Source organism: Megachile rotundata, chromosome 1 (genome assembly GCF_050947335.1).
Source record: "Megachile rotundata isolate GNS110a chromosome 1, iyMegRotu1, whole genome shotgun sequence".
NCBI classification, from domain to species: Eukaryota; Metazoa; Arthropoda; class Insecta; order Hymenoptera; family Megachilidae; genus Megachile; species Megachile rotundata.
In genome coordinates this window covers 14,574,941-14,600,999 of record NC_134983.1, presented here as the reverse complement: position 1 = coordinate 14,600,999, position 26,059 = coordinate 14,574,941, and the positions used below count along the sequence as shown (strand labels likewise).

General features: G+C 38.2%; 1 protein-coding gene across 4 annotated transcripts in view; it reads right to left on the bottom strand.

Annotated features, from left to right (window-relative positions):
* The window catches only part of LOC100877383 (uncharacterized), a 361,812-nt gene that overhangs the window by 89,817 nt on the left and 245,936 nt on the right, over window positions 1-26,059 (bottom strand). For all 4 annotated transcript variants that reach the window (XM_076534898.1, XM_076534904.1, XM_012297573.2 and 1 more), the window contains one exon: window positions 21,479-21,592. The gene's annotated coding sequence lies outside the window, so the exon portion shown is untranslated. The remainder of the gene's footprint in view (window positions 1-21,478; window positions 21,593-26,059) is intronic.

Sequence of the window (26,059 nt, the reverse complement as noted above, 5' to 3'; positions counted from 1 at the left end):
ACTGTTTTTCGCAGTTTCCCGTTTGTGGTACGTAATGAAATTGCTAGGTAGAGAGGTCTTCTCTTCTTCACTTTTAACACCATCCAAGGGTCCCGTCAGACCTGTTTATTTTTACGTTATAGTCGTTTCACGGAACCACCCCCGATGTTACTCTTTTGTCCTTTTAGAATCTGACGAAAGTAGTGCTCTCCTCGTAATATCCTTTCGTGGAAACCCTGTTTTCGGCGGTAACGCGGTTCCTCTAATTTGCATACCCGAGAACCCACTAAATCTACGTTTAGCCTTTCATCAAGCGGCACGTTATGCTCTTTGAGGTGTCCACGGACTCTGCCATATAACAAATGTAATACGTGCTACTTTTTACTTAAATACACCTTTCATCCTGCTGTCTGCGATTTCCGCTGGAAATCTCGTTACTGGATTTCTACTTTGCACTCTTCCAAATTTACATTTCGTTCATTCTGCCTGGCTTCACATTTTTCGTTCTTATGTTAATATTATTACATTTACAATTGCAAAATTTTTATTGTTTACTTAACAGACATAGAATGTGTCATACAATTGGAATGGATATTTCAACTTTTTTTCGTTTATAAAATTTTGTAAAAAGTAGGTGATACTTGCAATGACGTAACAAATTTAACCTTCATAAATCATCCCTTAGATCTAGATCATAATTAAACACAAAATTTAATTCTGCAAATAATTTTGTATAGACTGTTTTATATTATGTAAACATACACATAGCAATATTGACTAAATAATTTTAATCATACACAGGTACACTTATTCGTTATAAATGTTGTACTTTAATATATGAATTAGATGTGTTATTATACGTATAACTATAATTGAGCACGAAGTAATCAATTTTAGTAGAAAATTGATGACTTGTGCGTCACTCGACAAAATAGCAATGGATTAAAACAAAGATGCAAAACAAACAGAGGAGCGAGTTAGAAAAAGAAAAGAATTGAATATAAGTAAAAATTGATGACGAAGAGTCACTCGTCAAAATAGCAATGGGTTAAAACAAACAAAGACGCAAAACAAACAGAAGAGCGAGTTAGAAAAAGGAAGGAATTGAATATAATTTAAAATTAACGACGAAGAGTACGTCACTGATCAAAATAGCAATGGATTAAAACAAACAAACGGAAGAGCAAGTTAGTAAAAGGGGTGTTTAGAAGGGTATGGAAAAGCAGCCTCGCGAATCGGAACTGTAACCCGTTAAAGAGCGTTTCCGCGACGGTAACGGGCGATCCTCGACTTCCGGCCTCCCGAGCTTGCAGTTTCGAAGTTCACCGAAAGCCGGTAAACATCGTTAGTCGGCGATCGGCTTACCGATATGTAATTAAGCCCGGAGAAACTAAATCCGCGAGGAATTGCCGTGGTAATCGGCTCGATGCCAGACACCGCTCGGAAGAATCCACCCCCGTCGCTTCCGGTCTAAGCGAATGCCTCCGGAACTTTCCGACTCGATTATAATTGACGAAACGATCGAGAAAGAAGGGAATGTCACGATCGAACTGGAAAATTAAAATCCCGTCGACACGGGACGTAAGTCGACACTGATTGAAATTTTATTATCGGAGAAGTCCAGAGTCACGGATAACAATTTCTTATTGTAATTGTTCCTTTGGAGGAAACGGATCGATGATGATAAGGAAATTTGATTCTACTTTGAATTTAACGTCATCTTGGAAATATGGTTATTGGATCGGACGTGAAGGTATTTAGTTATCAATGATAGATAATTTTATTTAGTTATGAATATATATTATTTAATAAGTTTATAGTTACATAACACAATTAGTGAAATAATAAAGTAGAAATAAATCATTATAGTGTAACTGTAAGTATGTGTAGTGTAGTACGTAAGTAACAATAAAACAGTGTAATACTAATATATTAAAATCGTAGGATAGTGAAATGGTAAAAAAATAAAATAGTAAAACAACACAACAGTAATAATAAAAACGACGAAACTAAAATAGCAAAACAATAAAAACGATAGTAACGAGCCTATTGAAAACCATGAAGTTCAAGTTGGCGATGAAAATAGAGCAGTAAGTAAAAAAGGTACGTAGGAGTAATGAAGACTAAATGGAGAATAAAAAATCTGGGATCGAAGGGAGTTTCTTAAACGCGAATACAAAGTTGGAAATTGTTCGGTCGATTACAGTCTAACCAGAAATAGAATCGTAAAGATTCCGGAAACGGAAAGATGGAGAGAACAAAGGGGGATAAGAGGAGAATAAAAGGAGGGAGAGGCAGGTCGGAAAGCATGGAAATTCGTTATCCAGAATGACCCCGCTTATAAAGTTCGCCGAGAAGTTCGGGTCGTTCGATAACAGGCCAGACGGAAGGTCGACAACGATGACGGGGCTATGAACCGGCCAACAGGAGAAACGAAAGTTTGTTCAAGATCGTGCGCAAGAACTATGCAATGGAATAAAAGGGTCAAAATTCATGTATTCAGTTACGTGAATCGAACCTCCAACTTTATGCGCGATAAGGGACCCGAATAAATTGCTTTATGTACTTTCACCTTATCTGTTCTCTTATTTAATTCTATTTTATTCGGTTTCTTATTTCATATTGAAAATTTATTATTTCATCTATAACTTATTTAGTCATCTATTTTATTCGTTTACTTATTTTATTAATTGATTGATCATTTATTTTTATTTCGTTCAAAGCCATCACTACTTTGAAATTATGTGCATGAAACAAGTGTATTATACACGTCGAAATTGTCTGCAAACTTTTAGTTATAAATGTAGGAACAAATACTATATTTCTTGTTGCTTTTTGATTAAAAACAGAAAACATGTTTCTCTTACAAGTTTTATTTAACAAAATTTATTCTTAAAAACATCAAGTTCCTATCCTGCCATAAATGCACTCCTTGTTCCGCTGAATGTAAATGTTTCTCCCAATAATGTAAGTGAATTTGATTTAAATAAACCAGTTTGTTCTGCTAAATATTTAAAATAATTAAAATAATTGGAGATAATCGAGTACAATAAAAGTTCAGTGAAACTGAAGAAAATTGACTTGATCCCACTTCGAACGTAGCGAATATCCTTCAAAGACCCGTATAATGCTAGAAAGTAATAATAAGAAAAATACGATCGCTCTCGCGTTTCGATTATAAAAGAAATAACGCAATCGGTATTCTACGATCAACTCGAGAAAACTGTATTCCGTTCGTGAAACGAAAATCGATGAGAACGGCATAGCAACCCTCGCGAGGATTTACAAACAGAGGGGTTGAAAAGAATTTCGCTAACGATCCTGTCGTAGGAGACTCGAAGAAAATTGAGGACCAACGCGCACTTTCAAAGCGAACCGGATTTTCCTTCGTATCTTGGAATGTACGATTCTCTTCTTCTGGTAGAAAAGAATATTATTAAGGTTTATGACGGTAACTACCGTTACAAAGTACAGTGCGAAGCTGGCAAGTTATTTCTTTGAAACGATTATGGCGCAAGCTCGATATATGATCTTACATTTTATATTGTTTGAGAACTATCGAACTTTTAAGAATGTTAGGAGTTGTTTAAAATATTGAATAATATAGTCATATGTTATATTATATAGTCATGTGTTATATTATGATATAACACACATATCATATGTGTAGTCACATATGACTACATTTAAAAATTTACAAACATTTAAAAATTCATATGAAGATGTATAATGAGTTATGTGGATTATATGGATCGTGTGAGTTACATGTATTATACGGTTTGTATGAGTTAAATGAGTCATATGAGTTACACGAGTTGAATAAGTTTCATATGTTACATATGTTAAATGAATTGTATGAATTACATTAGCATTTACTCACTGGAGGACTCTTTGTCCCCAGACGTCATTAGCCATCATTTAGCACTTCTGACAATTTTCCTGAAGAAATTGATCCATTTAAAGAAAGTTTGATTCTCTGACAAAAAGTCGTATTAGTCACGGTTTGATCTGTACACATGTGTACACATGTGAATAGTTAATGTGAGTTTATTATTTTGATGATCCATCATATATGAATCATACAAAATATACAAATTATAAAAGTACTCTTCAAACTTCAAATGTGTCTTTCACTATAACCAGACTATTAAACTTCCTCTTCTAAAACATATACCTCATAACTTCATTTCACCGCCTACTAATTCATCGAGTTACCGAAAGCAGGACAATGACAGGAAACTTATCGGCGAAATCTGGCCGCTGGAAAATTTTCTACTCTCTGTTCCAATTCTTGCAGAGTGCACCGATACATGTTTAACGAGTACCTCGATGTCGCGTCGGCCACCGTCGATTTAATAATTCGCAAGTCAAAGAAACCGGTGGCTTGTCGCGCACCCCCTTCGCACAGAGGGATGCTAGATGATTGAAATCGTCGTGAATTAGGTTGACCTAAGAATTCATTTGAAACTTCCAGTTTTTCTCCTTTCCACCGGAAACTTTTCTCCGTCTTCGTTTTTCTCGCTGAACAGAGTCTCGAGCAATCTCGAAAGCGATCGGCTTACTTTGTTTTATAAACAGAACGAAACAAGCTGATGATTGGAAGAATTTCTGATCAACTTTTTTTGGGGGATTATGTGTGGGCTTCTCGGGTTAGTTTATTGTTTTATGGGTCGGCTTACGTGGCGGGGTTACGTCAGTTTATTTTAGTAATGGTGGGTCGGTTTACATAATGGGTCAATTTACAGTATGGGGTTAATTAAGGAGCTTGATGGAAACTGATATGTACATTTTTGCGAAAATAGGCTTCACTTACGAATTTTTTTCTCAGAAACTACTTAACCGATTTAGCTAAATTCTTCTTTGGTTTATTCATGAAGGATTGGGCTATTTTAAAATATTTTTTTTAATTCCGTCAATTTGTTATAACATGTCGAAAGATTTAAACAATACGCCCCTCGTTGAAAAAAACGTAAAAAAGAATTCGTTTAAATTTTTCGACATTTTATAACAAATTGACAGAATTAAAAAAAATATTTTAAAATAGCCCAAACCTTCATGAATAAAATAAAAAAGAATCTAGCTAAATCGGTTCAGTAGTTTCTGAGAAAAAAATTCGTAAGTGAAGCCTACTTTCGCATAATGGGCAAAAATCCGCAAACTGTGAAGGCTTGCTATTTGTTAATAAATTCAAAACCGGCAAAATGATGACTTAAACCCCCCCTAATTTTACATGGACTACAACATATTTTGATTAAAGCAAAATCGCAAGCGGTGACGTCCAAAAGTACACTGATCCAGATATAATAAGTACAATGTGAATTAATAAACCGATATGACAATTGGAACAAAATATAAATATGTCTCTAATATTAAAAATTGCGTGTGTAAAAAAGCGTCATCGGGGTACGAGAGAATAAGTTTCCAGCTTAGCGAAGAAATCTCATTGAAATCGGTGATTATAAAAGTTCGAGTAGCTCGTGCATTTCGAGAATGAGGCAAATGTTTGCAGGACAAATCTTCGGACGAGCCTTAAATCTATATGAATAGAAGCTGAAGAGATCCAACTGGCAGGGAGAAATCTTTAATGAAGTTCGCATTAAGGATCGCTCGAGAAACTGGGTAAGCCACCCTCCTCGGACCGTAGGGCGTTTCGACATCTTATTTTCCCTCGTTCGAGAAAGAGACACGAGCTCCGTTAGAGCAAAAGAGAAGGAAAATCACGACGGCGGCGTTTCCCGAACTTTGCTATTCGACGCGGACTGCTCTGCCGAGCGAAACTTGCGAAAACTTTCAAGCTCTCTCGCCGTGTTCTCGGTTTTTTAATGAATCGTCTCGACTCGACGAATATTCGGACGAATTTGTTTCGAAGTTGCCGCCCTAGCGACAAGGGTCGTTCCTGATTGCATCGACTTCCTATCAAAGGCATTCGATGAGCGCCGAGCTTGTTGAACTTGCTCTTTTCGAAACGATTCTACGCGATTGTGACGCTTGGTGAGACTGTCAAGACTGCGCACCGTATAAAGTAACTTGATGGGAATTAAAACGGAATAACTTTTTTAGAATTCGATCTGACGATTTTAACTTTAAGTTCAAAGTGTAGAGAGGAAAGGGAGTTTGTGTTTGATGGGAAGAGAATTTAGATGTGGTCCAGTATATTTATTACTCACAACATCGCTTATAATACTGACTTCTAAATTTGCCTTGAGGCAGTAGACAAGTGTTGGCGAATGTACACATGGTCATCTAGTATAGTTATGGCGAGAAAAAATACATATTGCCTGAGCAAAAAATAGTTTGCTGGAAGTGCTTTAGTAGTTTTCATACATATTTTAGATTTATACGAGGTATACGTGTTTTATAGAATTTAATTGGGATCTGGTTTTATGTTTCACCTTTCTCGAGCAATTATTTTTTCGATGATAACTGATATGGAAAATTGATGAGTTCACGAGCAATTCATGAAATAGAATTTATTTGCTAGGAAGAATAGCGAAATTGATAGCAAAAATGGTAGAAGAGTAGTGTTATGAAATAGTAGTACCGTTGTAGTCTTATATGATAAAATTATTAGCACAGTAATATAAACGAATGAAATTGGAAAACGTGGAAGTTTGAGAACTTGAGACATGAAACTTGAAACTTGAAACCTGAAACCAGAAACCTGATGCTTGATACTTAAAACCTGAAACCTGAAACCTGATACTTAATACATAATATCTAAAACTTGAAACTTGATATTTAATACTTGATACTTGACACCTGAAACATGAAACTTGAAACCTGAAACCAGAAACCTGATACTTGATATTTAAAACCTGAAAGCTGAAACCTGATACTTAATACATAATATCTAAAACTTGAAACTTGATATTTAATACTTGATACTTGACACCTGAAACATGAAACCTGAAACCTGAAACTTGAAACTCGAAGCTTGAAACTTGCAAAATCAAAACTTTAAAAACTTAAAAATTCCAAAATTCCAAAAACTCCAAAAATTCCAAAAGTTCCAAAAATCTCAAAACTTCCAAAACTTCCAAAAGTTCCAAAACCTTGCTCCGAATATCGTTTACAATTTGTCCGCGTCCGCGAGAGAAATTTTGTCGCCCAAACTACAGGCTCAGCCTCCGAAACGAGAGTTTAGGAAAGGAATAATCCGTAGCACGCGTATAAATTCAAATGACTCGTTGCACCGCTAAAGCGGCCCGTGAATATTCATTGGTCTTGGTTCAGCCTCCCCGCAATCCTGCGAACACTTGTCATCCTCAGGGCTGACACAAACCGAACGAGGGCTACTCTTTTACCGGTTACAGCTACTTTGTCCCTTGTTAGATACGTATCTCGAAAACGGAGCCACGACTTTCGAACGCTTTGCAAAATGCGCCGGCCACCTACATGGATTTAATTGGCAGGGATTAACCAACCGGGCCGGAACAATAAATAATTATGAGCGACGCGCAACGACCACCGTAATCCCCTTAATTGGAACTTAATGTTACTACGAATTAGTTTCGAAAATATTTATCGTTCGAATCTCGCGAACGCCACCAGAGAGCCGGAGTGCGTTTAATTGGTCCGCGTGTTTGATTTTCGTTTAAATCGAGTATCATGCTCGATTGCGCGTTAACTATTTGCATGTGGAAATATGGGAAAAGTTAATTGCTCTTTTTATCAATTAATTCGTGGTTTTAGAAAGTGTCGTTGTAAATCATACTTGCATTCTGTTTGTCGTTCGATGAAACGTGAAGTTTCTCAAAGACACTATTCACATTTTACGTTGAATGTGGACTGAATTTATTATTGGAGAGTTTGTTGAAAAGTATATGAATTTTTTGTTAGTATTGCAGAATGTTAACTGACTCAGATCTATAAAAACAGATGTATGTAAGGCTAAAGTAGACATTTTTTTGCTACGAGCGACTTAATATCTTTGTGTAGAAAATAGCATTACAGAGTGCATTCATTTAATAAGACACAAATTTGAATTTCGTCCATGTAAACAGATATGCACACGCAACTAAAGCTGTCTGAAAATATGAAAGCTGCGAAAGGCGTGTTACTCTCAAAGGCCGTTTGTACCATCTCTTATTTTTGTACAGCGACTCTCAACATATTATTTGTTATACGATAACATGAGAGTATAGTTTATCATAACAAAAATAAGACACTACTATGTTTCAGTGTTCCAACTTTCCTCAGGCTGAAATTTCTGGAAGTCTGTCAGTCGACCTACAGCGAAAGAGCTCTCGAGCGCAGGATATTTCGTAAGTTGAACGAAATTAGCGTATAATAGGTTTGACGTCGCGGAGAAATGCGTGGCCACGAATTACCGTATGTCCGATAATGAATTTTCCATAGGAAGCAAGTTCGTTAGCGTGCGCGTAGTCGAAAACAAGCTAGCAAATATCGTTTGCGCATCGAAAAGTGTGCTGGCGATGGGTTCGTGCTTGCACACAGGATGGAATTCGAGGGAAGTAGCGAGCAAAGTTAAAATTTCATTGCTTCTACAGTAGCCGAGTTCCCGCTTCCGCCTCTGCCGAGATACGTATTAAATTTCATTCCATTTCGTCTTCGTGGTCGGGCTACACGCGTTTTCGCGGAAAATGCCGGGGAAAATCAACATTGCGAGCAGACGAAAAATAACTACCGTCCCGGGTACAATAACGGAAACAAAAGAACGGCAATTGCTAATGAATAAACGAGACGGTTGCGCCAATTATTACTACCTAAATTTAGGAATGTGGGTATGCGGACTTTTGAGAAATGGGACATTTGTGAATTTAGAAATTTGGGAATATGAGGATTTAGGGATTTGCGAATTTGGGAAAATTGAGTTAGGTTATGAGGGTTTGAGAATTGGAGGAATTTGGGATTTGGGGATTGGGGAATTTGGGGAATTTTAGGATGTGGGAATTTTGGGATTTGGAGAATTGGGAATTTGGAAAATTTAAGAATGTGGAGATCTGGAGAGTTAGGAAATTTTAGGGTGTGGGAATTTTGGAATTTGGGGAATTGGGAATTTGGAAAATTTAAGAATGTGAAGATCTGGAGAGTTAGGAAATTTTAGGGTGTGGGAATTTTGGAATTTGGGGAATTGGGAATTTGGAAACTTTAAGAATGTGGAGATCTGGAGAGTTAGGAAATTTTAGGGTGTGGGAATTTTGGAATGTGGAGATTTGGGGATTTGGGAAATTTTAAGGTATCGGAATTTTGAAATTTGGGGATTGGACATTCAGGGAATTAGGGAATTAGGAAATTAGAAATTTGGCGATTTGGGGATTTATGGATTCGGGGATTTAGAGATTTGATTATTGAAGAACTTGGAAAATGTGGAGATTTGGAGACATGGAAAATTTTAGGGTGTGATAAGTTTGAAATTTAATAATTTGAAAATTTGAATATTTAAAATTTATAAAATTTGGCAATTTAATAATTTAATAGTTCGGGAATAGAAAAATGTGAAGAGTGGAATTTGAGTCTTCCATTGAGCAAAATATTTGCCGCGTGTTTGTTATTGTTCTCCGTAGCCAGACGACGTTTCAGACTAGCTGATAAACGAGAGATTCGGCTTCCTGTTAATTTTGAACTATGCAGCAGAGAAATGCGAATAGCAGCGTATATCCTGAACATCCATTACGGTTAACCCTATAATGGAGGGGTGAGCGCCGTCACGACTGTTCGTCGATCCTAACGATAACGCCCCCTTGCCGCAAATTAAGCACCGCTCGAGGGGTTGCTTCTCTCAAGGATAAACCATCGCAAAAATCACGGTTTAATCACGGCAACGTATGGACCTCCCCGAAACGGGATTTAGGCAAATTAACGCTTCAAAACTGGGACGTTACCTCTTCAAACAATACAATATTTACTCACGGACTCACTTTCAGAAATTAAGACATGTTAGAATTGGATCTGGAATTTTTGAAAGTATACAAAATAATTTATATATTAAAAAGACATAAAAATTAAAATTATTATAAAGTTAAAAAACTTTAATTTTGTACTTTTCGTTTGTACCGCCATTTAGTGACCACCCTATGTGACCCACAATAATTTTTTCGATTTAAATAAATTTCGTAGACCAAATTCTTAACCAAACTTCTAAATCAAATTTCTTAAACAAAATTCTTCAATGTATTAACAAAGTTCTTACACCAAAAACTTCTTCGATGTATGAACCCTTCAGCTGTGGCTCCTTTTTGTGAAATGAAAAACAATTTCAATTTAACCTTAATCTAATTTTAACCTGATCTTACTGAATCGATTTTAAATCAGAATTGATCTATTTTAAAAGAATTCCTTTTCGTATTTATATTAGTTTTAGTGGTACATGAACTACATCGGCAGTTGAGGAAGTTCTTAAGTCTCCATCGATAAATCGAAATCTCGAACTGGTTCCGTTGAAACATCAGTACAGGTTCCGCGAGTCGAAGCAATTAGTCTAGCGGAGCGTAATGAATTTACGTCGCAAAACTGATGATCGAATTAAACGTCGCTCGTAGGTCGTTAGCAACGAGAGGTTAATCGAGGGTATTAACGAGCGGCCAGCGACCGGGAACAGCGCGAGTGCGCGTTGGTTCTGCGCGCACACGCGCGAGCCCAGAATCCCGGTAAATGGGACACACGTGTTTGTGCCAGTCTCGCGCCAATTCCGATGTAGGCGAACCTCTTTCGTTCTTTCCTTTGCTTCTCTCTTCGGCTTCTTCGAAATTCGACCAAGTGCGCAGACGTGTTTTGCACGCGGTGAAATCGGCGGGAAAACCGGTTTCTTTGAAATTCTGGAACTGAGGATCGAGATAAATGCGCTACATTAACTAAACCGTTCGTCATCAATTGCTTATCTCATTTTACTCGAAACATTGCGGTTATTTTTTATTTATTTTGAAGCTCTCATTGAACTGTTTTTTACACTAATTGGAAGCATGTGTGTGTTTGTTACTGGAAACATGTGTGTTTCTTAAGTTATTTTCAGTGAAAGAATGTGTGAATCTGGATGATGTTAGAACTGATAGAGTCACACGAGTTAATTGTATATAAGAATAGTTTATTAAATGAATAATAAACAAATACTTAAATGAAATTTTTTAATCATCTTTATCTTCATAATTATTATTTTAAACTTGACCATTTTCCCGCGCTTCGGTGAAATTAAAAATTCAGAATCGTAAATATCACCGATAACTACGTGTTCTAATGATCAAACCTGTCACGTATATATAAAAATCTTTCCTTCATAGAAAAGAAATACTGAATTTAATCTGTGCACGCAACGAGCGTTTTCTGTCAACATCTCTGTATTGCAACATTTCTTGTTAACAATTCCAACTATTTTCTCGCGTTTGCTACCTCGTGTTTCAAAAAATTCCGCGTTGCCTTGAGCAATGCGCCGACAGATGCATTCTACCTCGCACAAATTCAGAATTCTATAAAAACGCATGAATTTTACATGGGAACTTGCACGATTTCGCTTCCCGAGTCCATTCTAACCGCGTTACCCGACTCTCGGCCAACAATGTAGAATATATCCTTTATCGAACATACGGCCGCTAAAATACATTGTTATTCGGAATCACATTTTGCAGTTGAACGAAACTCGATCTTTTTGCTGGTCGACGAAATTGGATTCGTTCTGTCAGCCAATTAAACTCGAACTGCTCGTTTCGATAACTATTTGAATCTGCTTGTTTCGATAACTATTTAAATCTGTTTGTTTCGATAACTATACCAATATGTATTATTGTTATTATGTAATATTGACTTCATCATCCTAACTGGATGATGACTTATTAAAATTAACTTTCCAAAAATTAAAGAGTGTAGAGTTAAGTAGTATAGCTACAAATAGTATAATTACGAGCACACCCTAAAATTTCCCAAATCCCCACATTCTCGAAAATTTTCCAAATTCCTAAATAACCAAATCCCCAAATCTCCAAGTACCCAAATCCCTAACTCCCCAAATTACCAAATTACCAATTTACCAAATTTCCAAATCCCTAATTCCTTAATTCCCCAAATCTCCAAATCACCAAATCCCCAAATCCTCAAATCCTCAAATTTCCAAAATTCCCACACCCTAAAATTTCCCAAATCCCCAAATCCCCAAATCCCCTAAATCCCCAATACCCTAAAATTTCCCAAATCCCCAAATTCCAAAATTCCCACACCCTAAAATTTCCCAAATCCCCAAATTCACAAGTTTCCAAATTTCTAAATAACCAAGTCCCCAAATCCCCAAATTCCCAAATCCCTAAATCCCCAAATTCCAAAATTCCCACACCCTAAAATTTCCCAAATCCCCAAATCCCCAAATTCTAAAATTCCCACACCCTAAAATTTCCCAAATCCCCAAATCCCCAAATCCTCCAAATCCCCCAAATCCCTAAATTTCCAAACTTCTCACGATTCGAACATTCCTCGAACCAAAAATAACCAAAAGTAACCAATCGACGTCGAATTCACGAACAGGTGTCTGTTTAAGTTCGAGCAAAAATGGCAGCACAAATATTGGTGCGACACACGTTACGAAACGGAGAAAAACCAAACGGGAAAGCGATTCGTCTTCTTTAGGTGGTCGTTTCGCGGTCAGACGAGAGCAAAGAGCGGTGCGTTGAACGGAGAGATCAGTCAGGAAAAAGCTTGTAGTCAATTACGTGTCTCGGTCAGTCAACGTGGACAGATGTGGAACGCTCGTCACCGTGGTTTTACGTGTAGTTCCATCGGTCAGTCCTCCTCGTTATTACTTATTCGACGGATTTACGAGCTATCCAATCGTTTCGTCACGATCGACTCGCGTAAATATACGTAGTTGAACGCGCTGTTGTTTAGTCGGATCTTGTGGACATGGCCCGATTTAGAAGCTTGGGAAACTGTCTTTGTAAATTACTGTCTTTGTAAATTGTATTTGTACATTAATGGAAATAAAAATGATATTGAATATGTTGTTATTAATATTTTATATTAGGGTAGATTCTTTAGAACTCTTTAGATCTCCAGATTCTATAATTCTGAAATTTTAAGGTCCCTAACCAAATTCCCAAATCCTCAAATCCCCTAAATTGCTAGGTCCTCAAAGTCCAAGTCCTGCAATTCCTACACTTCCCAAATCTGTACGTTTCAAAAATTACAATGTTCCCAAATCTTCAAATCCCTAAATTCTCAAATCCCCAATTCCCCAAATCTCCACATTCCCAAATTTTCTAAATTCCTAAATCCCCAAATCCCCAAATCCCCAAATTTCCAAATCTCCAAATCTCCAAATCCTTAAATCCTCAAATTCTTAAATCCTCAATTCCCCAAATCTCCACATTCCCAAATTTTCCAAATTCCTAAATCCCCAAATCCCCAAATCCCCAAATTTCCAAATCTCCAAATCCCCAAATCCTCAAATTCTCAAATCCTCAATTCCCCAAATCTCCACATTCCCAAATTTTCCAAATTCCTAAATCCCCAAATCCCCAAATCCCCAAATTTCCAAATTTCCAAATTTCCAAATCTCCAAATCTCCAAATCCCCAAATCCCCAAATCCTCAAATTCTCAAATCCTCAAATTCCCAAATCTCCACATTCCCAAATTTTCCAAATTCCAGAATCCCCAAATCTTCAAGTCCCCTAAATTGCTAAATCCTCAAAGTCCAAGCCCTGCAATCCCTACATCCCAAAAATCCCAAAGTCCCCAAATCTCCACATCTCCAAATTCCCATATGCCCCAACTCCTAACCCTAAAAACTCCCAAAGTCCCAAAACCCCTAAAAACCGCGCTGTCATCGTACCTGAAACCTACTAAAATTCACCGCGTATAAACCTATAATACCAAGGGTAAACAGTATAAATAACGGCGTTGCGTATTGTTTACGTTTTCCATTAAACGACCATAAATTCGTGCGTCGAGTGTAGCGCAAACTGGAAGCAGATTTCGCAAGGGAACGCAGAATGAAACTGTAGGTAAAACCGCGAAGAGATAATGGGCTTAATTAGGTATAGTCCGTAGTAGGAGGATGAAAATTGAAGGACAGAAGCGGACAGGTATGCAACCGCGATGAAAACCGATCGTAGAAACGATCAAGTCCGGCAAACTATTTACAGATTCGACGGCGTAAATAATTACCGTATGTCAACGACACGTACCCGTATTTACCGTGGCAAATGCATCATCGATAACCGTGACAGCCGCTTCTAACCACGACAGGCCAGCTGCCGTGCAACCAGCGTTCGAGTTATCGTACGTTCATCGATTCGTCGCTGGATTAGCAGCGAATGTCCATTATACGTTCGCGTGCGCGCGGCCAGCTCGTTAGCGGCCAACGACGACCTATAAAATTTATTATCCGGCTCGAGCCCGCGCAATATCCCTGCGGGACGCGAATTTGTAATCGGAATTTCGCGTTACGCGGAAATTGCGACTGCGTTGTTTAAAGGGATTCGCCGCGACGATACACGCCACGCGGATGACAAACGCGTTTGGTACCCGAGATATATCGATATCGGAGATGTTTCGGAAAAATTGACTTACCATTTATTTTACCTTTTATGCACGTTACGGGAACAATGTTTTCTGGGTTAAAGTGGGAAGCTGATTTCAGTTTTGGAATCATGTGATCTGAGTTCTTCATTTTTTGAATTTACTAATTTTTAGGTTTTTGGATGTCCATGCTTGTTCTTTCCTAAATTTTTGTGTGTAAATTTCAATAATTTTCTGATTCTCAAATTTGTATGAAAATTTTCCAAATTCATATAATAATAATATAATATATGCATTATCTATGTAACAAAGTACCTAACAAAACATGAAGCACTTTACGAATTATTGATTTCTGTACCAGCCCCACCTGCTCAAATCTGTATTTATAAATTTGTAATTTGTAAATGGAATAATGGTATCGTCGCTTAATCCGCTATTGTTACTCCCGTTGCATTGTGGGGCCGCACAAAAGAGAACCGATTGATCGCGGAGATTATTCATAAACCGCAAAAGCTAATTCGCAAATTTTGATTCTATCGGAAGCGAAAAGTTATTTTTTTCGTACATCTTGCTCGAGCGTCAGCTGCAGCTGCGCGTTTTTACCAGAAAATTCATGGTAATAAGGTACGTGCCAATCGACCTCGGGGAAACGATTTATAGTCGAGTTTAAAACGCTCGATATCGGCAATAACAATCGCTAAACCTGTTAACCGAATAATCCGAGAAAAAAGGAAGAATACGTTCGTACTACAGTGAGCAAAAATTAATCTGTCTCCGTAAAATGAAAAAGGAAACAGCTGGTGCTTTTTACGAAGAACTTTCAATGACAGGTAACCTCGTTCACACCGATCACACGGGCGAAAGAAACTGCTGATCAATCTTGAAGGAAGATTAGATTGCAGTTGTTTATTTACGAAGCAAAAAGTGAATGATTATCAACCGTGTCGAGCGTTGAGAAAGTTCCTGCAACGAGTAAGGACGTTGTTGCGAAATCAAGCTGGAAGTCGATTGAATATTCATAAGCAGCGGGCTTTATACTCTCACCTTAACCCCCCTATCTCTCCGTAGTTGTCGTTCCTCTTTCCAGTCGTCCTCTCCAAACGGAGCTTAAACCTGACGTTGCCACCTGATACGGCTTCGGAACACGTTACGGACCTTTTCTGTCCTCGTATTGGGATGATCAGGGAGTCTGATCGTGTTTATGGAGCATTGATATCGATGTGAGATTGCTTGAAAGAAATTGATACATCGAAAGATAGGAATCGCCATTTGCTTACTTCTTATTGGAGGGTTATTGTGATATGCCGAAGTGAGATATACCACCTTACCCGATCGGGTATGGAACTTCTACCTATCAGCTACGCCACCACCGAAGATCTGGTCCGATCAGCGAGGACTTGACTCCATTGCTGCCTAAGGAATTTTAATCTTCCCATCGTTGAGGTAGAAAAACCCTCAACAAAATTTAGAGAACTTCTTATTGGAGAAGTTGTAGAAATTAAAAAATTTGTGAATATTTATAAAATTTCCAGTTCCAACCCGTCTACCAATGATCGCTACCAAAAACAATCCATAATATCCCTAACATATGAACATTACTCTGTCTTAACATTACAGCGATAAATAAATCTGACTGGCTGATAAAGCATTTGAGAAGTTAAACAACGAAAGATGTGTTATTCCAGAAACAGGGTTGACAATCTCTTCTTCGCAGGTTCCCTAGTTGCACAGTTTGAAACATGTAACGCTTAAAACAAATTTACGCCGGGTCGTTGGTAGTTTCGTCGAAAGGACAAGCAGCGAAATTCAGCAGCGAATCGTCGCCCCGTGAGACGTCCCATTAAGGTATTTCCCAGCTCCTTCTCTTCCGCTTTAAATCCAGCCGTTAAACGAGCGCTCGCGGAACGGGCCCGTATTTCCCGGCTCCGTGCGAGAATTTCTGCCGTAGAAAGGTGGCGAACGAGGAGCCTGGTGGTTCGTCGTTTTCGTGTCACGAATTCGGAAGTCGGTTGCCACCCTCGGGGATTCGCCCGTCTTTCTGAATACGACGGAACCCGAACAGAGAGAGAAAAAGGACCAACCCTCGTCCCATCGTTTAAGTCCCTAGCCCGGGAGACAGAGACACTCGGAATTCCGGCTTGAAAGGTCGCCAAGTTTGCACCGGCCTCGCGTTCTTCTTCTCGCCACTTCTCCCATTCGGGGAACAACGTACATACGTGGCATGTGCGAAATTGCTCGGAAACTCTGGCAATAAGTCGGCCGCTTCGAACCGGAAGATTCTTCCTTTTTTCCTCTCGATTTTTCGATTAAAGTTCTTCGTCAATTTTTTATTCTGAAGTGAATTCAAATGGGAACTTATTAAGATTATGCATTATAAAGTGGACATTTTGGAGCCTGATATTTTAGGTTCTTTGTGTTTTTGATGTCACGTGCTCTTAAAGTATTTTCAAGGTTATTCAAACTCTTACGAGGGTGTTACAAAGTTTTAACTTCACTGCAAGTTATAGAGTCGCTTTAACTTTACTGCTGGATCATTTGAATTTTACTGTAAGGTCATTACAAGGTCACTGGAGACCTTTACATTTAAAAAAAAAATAATGTGTGTACTAATTTATGTTTTGTCTTTTGGTTACCTATTTTTCAACTTCATTTTTAATTTCAAATTAAGGACACATAAGTTTAGCATCACCCTGTACGTTACACATATGAACATACCCAGGCACCTAATATACCTACAATATGCAGGATGTCTCATAACTAATGTTACTTCAACTGCATACTTAATCAATCTCCAAAGAAAAAAAAAGAAACAAATTCTTCCTTCAGTCACAAGTTATCTTATCGACCACACAGTACAGACAAAACGGAAGCATTTAGTAATAGACATTCACAAGTTTATGGTTAACGATTTACGATCTGTAAGCGCTCGAGGAAAGCTTGCGTATAAAAGTTTATGCAGTGTCACGTTTGAATGTATTTGGCCTCGAGACATTATATGATCTCACGGACTCAGCGGAACGGGATCGTAAAAAGGGACACTTCGGGTCCTGTGAAATTCCCTCGTAGTTCAGCCGAGTTTCTGGCTGAGATGGACATTTAACTGACAAATGACCGATGTAGACTTTCGATGGGTGAATTCTAAAGTGTCCGAAACCTTCCTCTGAACGTACATGGTCTGAATATCACATTCTAACCTGTTACATTTCTATTTCTTGTTAAACATGATGTAGCTCGTTACTTGTTACTTTGTACTTGATATAGAAATTTAGATATGTAAGAATTAAAGAATGTGGACATTTAAAAATGTGGGGATCTGAAACTTTGTGGACCTAGAAACTTAGGAATATAGATTTCTGCAAATCTAATGATTTGAACCTCTAAGAATATGAGAAATTTAAAAATCTATTTAGAGACTTAAAAGTCCAAGGATCCACAAATTTGAGTCCAAAAAAAATTCAAGAATTTGCATAATCAAAGATCTAGAAATGTAAAAATTTAAAACATTGCACATATACCACGTACATAAACATTTTAATCGTCCCGCAATTCCAGATGACGGTTCTCGAACGAAGTAACATTTCATTGCAAAAGAAGAAAAAAAAATAGCTTTTCACCGCTGTTTGCTCCACCGTTTCCGTTGTTTGCTATATAAACGAAACATTCCCGTAATCCCAGTTTCCCTGTGTATTATTTCGTTCTCTTCATTCGTTCCTCTCACTTCCAGCTGACGTTCTACTCTTTCTCTCGGTGCCGTCATCCTCCACTCGCTTACCACCTATTTACGTTTCAAATAAGCTTTTATACGCTCACGTCCTTCGTTCCTCGACGAGCAGCTCTCCTCCCAGACGGGAATAAAGACTTTATTCCATTCAGTTTCATTTTATTCCGCGTTGTACCGGCTGCAGGATCGGACGAGCTCGGGTCCCGGGACCCAACGCGTGCGCGTACAGTCAAGGGCAAATATGGACTCCCTAGGGGAAAATGTGGTAGCTGGGGTAAAATGGATCAATTTCCGATTTTTAGGGATTTTTGAAAATTGGAGGGCACAGAGATGGGGGACAATTTGGGAACATAGGAATTTGGAGAGATTCACATATGTATAAATTTTCAAGCTTCCACATATGTATAAATGTTCCAAGCTTTCACATATGTATAAGTCTTCAAGCTTGCACATATGTATAAGTCTTCCAAGCTTCCACATATGTATAAATCTTCAAACTTCCACATATGTATAAGTCTTCAAGCTTGCACATATGTATAAGTCTTTCAAGCTTCCACATATGTATAAGTCTTCAAGCTTCCACATATGTATAAGTCTTCAAGCTTCCACATATGTGTAAGTCTTCAAGCTTGCACATATGTATAAGTCTTCAAGCTTCCACATATGTATAAGTCTTCCAAGCTTCCATATATGTATAAGTCTTCCAAGCTTCCACATATGTATAAATTTTCAAGCTTGCACATATGTATAAATCTTTCAAGCTTCCACATATGTATAAGTCTTCCAAGCTTCCACATATGTATAAGTCTTTCAAGCTTGCACATATGTATAAGTCTTTCAAGCTTCCACATATGTATAAATCTTCAAACTTCCACATATGTATAAATCTTCAAACTTCTACATATGTATAAATCTTCAAGCTTCCACATATGTGCAAATCTTTCAAACTTCCACATATGTATAAATTTTCAAGCTTTCTCATATGTGTAAATCTTTAATTTTACACATATGTCTACACCTTCAAACTTGCACATGTGTATATTCTTTTAATATTTACATGCATACAAAAATATTTAAGTGTACATATACGTAGAAATATCCAAGTATATGTAGAAATATCCAAGTATACATATATGTATAAATTTCGAAGTAACACGTATCTAAAGGGAGCCTAGGTTGCATCGGAGTGTACACGCAGGAACACGTGCGTGGGACGACGATTCAGGTAGATTATCGGCCGGTCGAACCGGTTACGAAAGGTGCGCGCTGAAACGGTGGGGCGGCTCGATCGGAATTGCTAATTAGGCGCGTGTAAAATTACTGTAAATCGACGAGCCGACTATTACCGTAAACAGGCTATCCTGTATGGGAATATTTCACCCGTGAAAAGGGGAGACGATGCGTTTCGATCGCGTTTACCTTCGATAGGGATATCGAAACGCCGCGCGGGGAAATTATTTTCCGTTTTATGGAGATATATCGAAGATACGCGTTGTAAATAAACGTTAATCGTTGCTTAATGACTCTGACAAGGTTTTGCGATAAATTATTACTCGGACTTTATCGCGCAATCGGTTAAATGCATGAAATGTGGACAAGAATTTTCTTTGGTGATTACGTACAAAGTGCACTTTTTAGTTTGACAGATAATTGATTCGTTTAAGTTATTGTTCAGACCAGGTAAAACCAAGAGGTGGCCAGTCACTTAAAATTCCATTTAATGATTTTACTACCTTTGCATCATACAGACCATCACTGTGTACTATTCACACGAATAAATCTTTCGTTAAAGAATAAATATTCGAACATCTATCACAACCTTATAAGATCCAGCTAATTAACAGTTGCTGATAGAATCGCAAATAGAGAAGATCGAGTAAATTGAGAAAATCAAATCAAAAAGGAATGCTACAGTTCGATTTCTGTTGAGAATAGAATATTAGCGAGACGAGATTCGGCCGATAGGATAGGTCGGAAGCGAGCCGTGGTCGCACTAAATATTCGAAACGGTCGGAATTTCCGATTCATGAATATCACAGGCCGCGTATGAATTAGTCCGGGGAAGCAGGAGGAGATGGAAGTTTAATCGGGAGAACGGGACGCCTCGTCCTTGATATCGGCTCCGGCGAGGGAAAACGCAAGCGCCAACGTTCCACGTGGCTTGAAATTACACCGTGGTTCCAGTTCCTTCGGGGGCCACAAATCGTTCCGGAGCATCCAGATCTCGGCCACGGTCCTTGCTCCATTTCTCTCTCTTTCCCCTTCGATCGCCGATCGATCCGCCGACCGTTTCAATTACCGTAATTTTCGTTATAAATTTATTTCGTTGTAGAAGCGTTTTATTATACAGCGCGGACGATTTAGTGGAGGCACCGATTTCGCTCGTTTCTCCCTGCATCGCGTTCGTAAATTCTCTTCGATGGCCTCGGCTGAGAGAAGCTACGCCGAGACTTGGAAACGAGCAATCTCGCTGATGTTCGCCGATTTTATTACGCGAAATTTGTGTTTCGGTTTATGTAAATAAATCCTTTACCCGAGAAAACAAGACGTCTACTCATCGACATCCAAATTTCTTTCGCTTGTTGAAAAATCTTTGTTGTAAAGCAGAACTAGGGAAAACATGTTCATTTGATAGAAAATCAACAGCTGCATCAAGATAAAATTTTGAACATGTAATCGTCGTGTTCATAATTAAGTCTGGAATCTGATAGAGTTAACAAGACATCTATCAAACCTACTGACAACCCTGTTCCTGTGAAGGCTGATTCAGATTTAAGGGACATATCTGACCTTGAGCCCAGTTCCTTGAGTCCCAATCTAACGTTCTGACATTCAAGGTAACTCGAAACGTTTTTTAACTCTTTGACTCTTTGTTCTTGTTCTTCAACTCAATTTGACCCCACAAGCCACTAATTTCTACCATAAAAAATAAGTGTGAGTCTAGGTATCCATTTTTCTATTTTGACCAATAGGACCCGTAGTCATACCATAGTTTAGTCAGACTGATTAAACTGGCTGTCTAATTGATTGATTAAACTGGCTGCTTAAACTGGCAGACATTCTGTCTAATAGTTTAGTCAGTCATCTTCTGGATGAATGACATCTTTAGTCAGTTAGGTCAGCCTCCCACAGTGTCACGAACAGTACATGTTAAAGTAAAAGTAGAATCGTCCGAGTAATAACAGAAACGATTTTCAGCTTTGTTCAGCGTCAAAGGTGCGAGAGTAATATTTGCTGTAAAGGCAACGCATAAAATGACGCATATGGAAGCGGGTGATGCATAAAAGACAAACAGGTCGGTGAAAAGAGTATCGTACCTGGTGTGGCTGCAGGGTGTCAGGGATGGGCCGTGGTGCTATTAGCCAGCCGTGCTTACGGGGCGCATAAGCGCAACCTCCACCTCCGAGCTACTCCGGCTTTGTCTCTGCATCCTGAAAAACCGAGAAATAAGCGAAATGAGTTATACGTCAAAGTCGGGTATTCGGGTATTACAAAAGATCGAGTTTCGACCTTTCACTATTCTCAAAATTTGGGCCAATGATCATAGCAGTCGAGGTCCATACAAAATCAATCAATTAACTATTCTTAAAAATGAACCTAATGCATTAAGCAATCCTGCAACATCTACTTCATAATGTAACGTTTACTTCTAATTAACTGACTATAAATTTAATGTAATTTTTGTGGTTTGAATTAATATTGCAAACAACCCCGTACACCCAGTAATCCAAAGGCAACTCTGTACGTCATCGAATAACCGGGTCAAAAACTATTTCAGCGTAAGTGGTCATAATTCACTGAATGCAACGTTCGGCTCAGCGAGCGTAAAATTATTAATATTCTTTCTGGTATCGACAATTTTCGATCGCATGTAAATACTCGAGGTTCGCTTTGAAATTCACAGTGGTCGAGCAGAGCTTTTTTATATTACGATGTCGCTGCCGCACACGGGCTGGGAAGTTTGATATTGAAAAACCGAAAAAAAAGGAGGAAAGAAAAAGAGAGAAAAAGGAAGAAAAATGAACGCAGTTGGGTGAGCATTGATGGACGAGAGAGTTGCGCCCACGGGGCTTTGGGGTGCATCGGTATTCGAGCAACGTTGTGCGATTCAACGTCGATATGCGTTTTACTCTCGTCCGGCCTTGGTTACGTACAGGAAGCAAGGAAAAACGAGCACGAATACATGGCCAGTGACGTCAATTTCGGTAGCCAACGTACCGTAAAGGATCGAACAGAATCTTCGGAAATAGCTCCGATACTTGCATTACTTTTTACCAATTTTCTGTTCCGAGAAGATTAAGCTCGTATCGTGGTTTTCGATCAACTTCAACCTCCGCTCGACGTTACCGTTAATCCTTTCCACTTACAAAATTTTCCGATTCAGATTATACTGATCAATTGAAACGGTAGACAATTACGCATAGAACATGAACACTATTATAGTAGATTGTTAATATTTAATGGAAAGCCTTTAAAGCAGCAGACGACTGATATAATTATAGATGATATAATTTTTTAACTGAATGTAATCATTTTTACTTTAACTTCTTCAACACAATGTTTCATACTAATAATATTTCATGTATCAACTTTATATTAATGTATGTATAAACATGGCCACCCTCTTACAATTTCATCCCTCTTTCAATCTTGCACGTCAATCAGACGATTAATCGAATCCAACTTGAATTCTCGTTAAAACGTATAACGATACAAGATCTTAATTCTCGATCACACTCGAACAGCACTAATCGGCGAATTAACGCCATACAGGTTGTTCTCCAAATGAATTCGCCATCGCGTAACGAATCAATGTACACGTCGAAAGCGGTGAATAACGCTCGAATTAACTGTAGGTTGTATCGCGTTAAATATTTCCATCGGGCGTGCGCCGTGATATTTTCCGTGGCGGTGAAACGCGATTAATCACCGATAACAATTAACGCTTTATTCGAGAACGCAAGTCAGCAAGCGTGCTGTTACGAGCCCGTTGTTTGCGCACGAGGCCACCTAACGGACGTCGAAAGGGTGAGTCGGTACAGGAAAAAGTTTATATTGGATTTCATATTTAATGCATCGAGCGCCAACTTGCCGTGCCGGAGCCTGCTTCCCAGATAAATTATTTATGTCGGAACGTTTTGTCTTCGTCGGACGAGGGTTAAAGCCAACTGGGGAGAACGATAGAATCGGGGAGGGAAAAGGACAAAAGGGAGAAACGAGGGATGATTGTTGAAAGGACGCGATAAACCTTGAACCGAATAAGAAAACGATCTTTAAGGGCGAAGATCTTGCTGCTTCGTGGTCTCATCGGTGTAAGGGAATGACGCTTAGTGACGTATAAGATGGAGACGACGATGGACGACTGATTTCTAGTCAATTATGAGTCGACTAGAATTGAACTCTGAGAAGTGAAATTTTTCAAAAATCTTGATTACCAAATCTACAAATTTGTAAATGAAAAAATTATAGTACGAGAATTTGCAAGCTGAAGAATGCACAGATTTAAAAACTACGAAATCCGAAAGAAAAAAGTTTGAATACAAATCTGACGCACCGACTCCCACGCATACGTGCATATAAACACGAATCTAATTATGCAGTAGGTCAGTGTTACCTTTGTTATTATTACACACCTGCCCCGAGTTTATTTTCACCGTGAAGCAATGCTGTTTCAACGACCGTAGAAACTTTCGCTTTTTTCTTTTGTCGACCACGAAGAGTGCTCGAGCAGGCAGTTTAGCGGCCACAACGGCCCATTCAAATAATTCTTCGCGTAAAGACAATGAAGATTACGCTGTCGTAATAATCTTGCTAGGTTGCTCGTTGCTAGGCCGTAATCAGCAACAACCAGGTCGGACATGGGGAGAAAGTAGTTGCGGCCGTTTATCGTCCGGCCTCGAGCTGCTTGGAATGTCCGGGACTACTTAGTAATCGGCCTTAAATAACGCTTTATATTCTAGGAAGCTATATTACATGAACGTTTAACATTAAGTATTTAATCTCTAATCTTTGATAGTATCAAAGAAATTTCATCGAGGAACGGGTTCGTGTCGCAATATGGCGAGAAATGTTCTTCCATGTCAGACGTTTACATGATTTTGCTGTCGCTATGAGATAATTTTAGTATGTGATCGGTTATTAGTAAAAATTGTGGAATATTTTTTGTGTAGTGTCAAATCTGAAATTCTCTAATCTTTACTTTTGATATTTTCATATTCTTGAAGATTCAGGTACCTAATTTTTAGAGCTTCAATTTCCAAAGCTCTAAATATTCGAATTCCCCAACTGTCAATTCTGAATTTTCAATTTTTACTTTTCAATTCTTAGTGTTCAATTCTCAATGTTCAATTCTCACCTTTAATTCATAATTTTCAATTCACAATTTTCAATTCTTAGTGTTCAATTCTCAATGTTCAATTCTCACCTTCCAATTCCTAATTTTCAATTCTCAATTTTCAATTCTTAGTGTTCAATTATCAATGTTCAATTCTCACCTTCCAATTCCTAATTTTCAATTCTCAATTTTCAATTCTTAGTGTTCAATTCTCAATGTTCAATTCTCACCTTCCAATTCCTAATTTTCAATTCTCAATTTTCAATTCTTAGTGTTCAATTATCAATGTTCAATTATCACCTTCCAATTCCTAATTTTCAATTCCAAATTTTCAATTTTAAATTTTCAATTCTTAATTTTCAATTCTAAATTTTTAATTCTCAATGTTCAATTTTCTACGCTCAATTCTCACTTTTCAATTTTCAATGTTCAATTCTCAATGTTCAATTCTCAATGTTCAATTCTCAATGTTCAATTCTCAATGTTCAATTCTCAATGTTCAATTCTCAATGTTCAATTCTCAATGTTCAATTCTCAATGTTCAATGTTCAATGTTCAATGTTCAATGTTCAATGTTCAATTCTCAATTTTCCTTTCGCTGTTCATTTTTCCAAACAGTCAAGATTCCAAACCATCAAATTCGGAATCCGCAAATTGTTAGATGGCCCGAAAGCCCCAGTGACCACTCGTTTCCGAAAGCAACACGCATCGCTCTGTCATTGGCACGAAAACCTAAACACGCGATCGGTTGACCGCGTCAGAATGCTCTTCATGCTTGACGAACATGCGTAACACGCGTATTTACATACACGCACGCGTACCTGTCCGCGTGTGTGTAACAGCAGGTACGCGTGTTCGAAAGGTTGGCAACCAGCTGATTCTCTCTGTAACCGGAGAGATCAGATCACGATCGTTGTTTCCGGGAACACGTGTTACCGCGATATAAAACGCGATTCGTGACGATCGGTTGCGTCTGGATTGCACGCGAATCGAAGCGTATTTCAGCGTGGCGTGACAAAAGTTTCGCGGACGAAGATGAATAGTAGAAAGTTTTGCTGAACGCTCTATGCGAGACAGTGTTCCGAGATGAAGATTTACTGTTATTTACTGGGTTGTTATAAATCATTCTTCAAAAGCTCGTTATTTGGTATGGGAAAGTGATCGTTAGGCACAGTTGTTCACTTTTAGAAATTTTTAGTATTATTCTAGTATATTATTGTTCTATTGTTTTATTAATGTGCTATTATATTACTTTATGATTTCGCTATTCTAACTGATTTTGCTATTCTTATGATTTACTATTTATTTTATGGTTGTTATTTTATTGCTGTACTATTTCAATGTTACGTTATTTCACTTTTCCATTTGACTATTATATCCTCTTACAGTTCCACAATTTGGTTATTCAACCGATCTGTTAACTTAGAACTTCATTTTTATAAATAATTTTCTATTGAACAAAATAAAATTGTAGAAGTGACAGGTCTCAAAAGGTACATAAAGTTAGATGCTAGATTTATAACTCCTTAAAGCTTCAATGTACAAATCAACATTTTCATCCTCA